The sequence below is a fragment of the Cricetulus griseus genome (genome assembly GCF_003668045.3).
Source record: "Cricetulus griseus strain 17A/GY chromosome 1 unlocalized genomic scaffold, alternate assembly CriGri-PICRH-1.0 chr1_1, whole genome shotgun sequence".
In the NCBI taxonomy this organism is placed as follows: domain Eukaryota; kingdom Metazoa; phylum Chordata; class Mammalia; order Rodentia; family Cricetidae; genus Cricetulus; species Cricetulus griseus.
In genome coordinates this window covers 218356508-218358648 of record NW_023276807.1, presented here as the reverse complement: position 1 = coordinate 218358648, position 2141 = coordinate 218356508, and the positions used below count along the sequence as shown (strand labels likewise).

Below are 2141 nucleotides of genomic sequence, written 5' to 3'. Positions count from 1 at the left end.
CCATATCTGGCTTGCCTTACATGTTGCCGTCATTATCACCAAAGACTCTCGAGCACAGTGAGAAGAGACTTGTATCACCCTGCAGGAGGATTCTAATTGGCTCTGTTCAGGCCACATGCCTATATATCAGCCAATCAGTGTGAGGCAGAAGGGAAGAGATGAGCAATTAAAGGCTACCTACTAGTAAAGCACAAAATCACCATGTGTACCCCACCGTGGAAGTTTGCTGGGTCCTAAAGTCATTCGTGTGATAGACACATCATGAATAAAGTGTGGCTATGGGGAAACAAAGATGAGTCCAGCTTGTCCTGGCCAACAGGGCTCCTGCTGCCAAGAATTCCCTGCCACGATGGACAGTTTCCTCAAGCTGTGAGCTCAAATCACCCCTCCCTTTTTTGAGTTGCTCTTGCTGTGGGTTTCAATGTGGACTAGAGTACTTTCCATTGCTATGATAAACACAACTTGGGAAGGAAAAGCTTCATTTCAGCTTTTGCCCAAGCAGAGTACATACATGCACTGTCTCAGGCTCTTCCAGGCATCCATGGTGCTGTTTCCTTTCCTTACACAATCTCCCTGTATCACCCATCCCATGTCAGGCTCAGGATTCTTTTCTTCCTGCTGGATCACACTGTCCTACCCAATGGCTTCATACTTCCTGTCACCATCATCTTAGACATTAAAAATTATTTTTATAATTGTGTGTGTGTGTGTGTGTGTGTGTGTGTGTGTGTGTGTGTGTGTGTGTAGAGGTATAAATGCCACGGCATACATATGGAAGTCAGGGAACAACTTCAATTCTTCTTCCATTGTGGGTTCCAGGGATCAAACCCAGGTTGTCAGACTTGTGCTGCAGGCCACACATGGAGCCACCTCGCCAGCTACTGTGGGCATTTCTATTACTGATTCTTGAGCCCCCGATTGAGACAGCTTTTTTTTTTTCTTTTATCTGTATTTATTTTATGCTGAATTTATTCCCGTGCCGTAAGTTTTTGTTTCTTCAGTTTCTTCTGGGATATCTTTTTCTTTGTGCAGCCTCCTCTTCTGGCTTGGGAACAATCTGTTCCTTTTCTGTGAGGATCATCTCGATCTGGCAGAGGGAGCAGAGGGAGAGTTAATCTGGCCGTGCGCTCTGTAAATTCGTCGACAGCTTGTAGGTGCTTTGTTCACCTGGATGTGTTCGATGACCAGAGAATCTACAGCTAGACCCTTAAGCTCAGCATCACTCTCTGCACTTTTAAGCATGTGCAGCAAAAATTCAGCACTCTTTTTTGGCCACTGACCCTGTGTCCAGCCCCACTGTTTGGCGTGGGCACACCTGCCGACTCCACCATTGTATCCCCGGAAAGGCACACATTGCTTCTTCAATGTGACATCTTTCAGGATTTTGGTGGCTTTTTGGATATGCATACCCTTGATGGCCTGGGCAGTTTCACGGGTATTCTTAAAGTAAACCCGGAGATTTGAACCTCTTGACTTGCATGATTTTGTAGGGTTTTCTGGGTTGAGAGAGTAGCCAACCATCTTCACAGGTTACCTCAGGTCGCTTACAGGAAGAGCGTGGTGACAGTTCTTAAAGTCAGATTTACTCCAGGCTTTGTTTTCAGGGCCTCCCCTATGACTCCTGGACTGTAAACTAGTCCTCAGCCAAGGACAAAAGTGGTCGTCCAAATGGCCTTACAGGAGGGCAGAGCCTTGCACACCAAAGATCAGCTAGGTACTTGGAACTGTGGAGATGATTCAGTCAACAAAGTTCTCACTGTATAAAATGAGGACCTCAGTTCTATCCCCAGGACTTGCATAAAATCCATATAAGCTGGCCTGTGCCTATAATCCTAGTGCCGGAGAAGCACAGGCAGGAGTATCTAGGGCTTGCTGACCAGCCAGTCGACCAGAATCTGTGAGCTCAAGGTTCAATGAGAGACCCTGCCTCAAACATAAGGTGAAGGGTGATTGAAGAAAACACTCTATTTCTAGTCTCCACATACACACAAATGTGTACACAAGTTCGTGCACACACAGACCACACACACACACACACACACACAGAGAGAGAGAGAGAGAGAGAGAGAGAGAGAGAGAGAGAGAGAGAGAGAGCTTCCTTCTGTACCAAGCAACATAGTTGTCTGTGTTGGTCAGATAAA

General features: G+C 46.3%; 1 pseudogene; it reads right to left on the bottom strand.

Annotated features, from left to right (window-relative positions):
* Positions 1 to 968: 968 nt before the first annotated feature.
* On the bottom strand, positions 969 to 1541 carry LOC107978705 (annotated as a pseudogene).
* Positions 1542 to 2141: the final 600 nt, after the last annotated feature.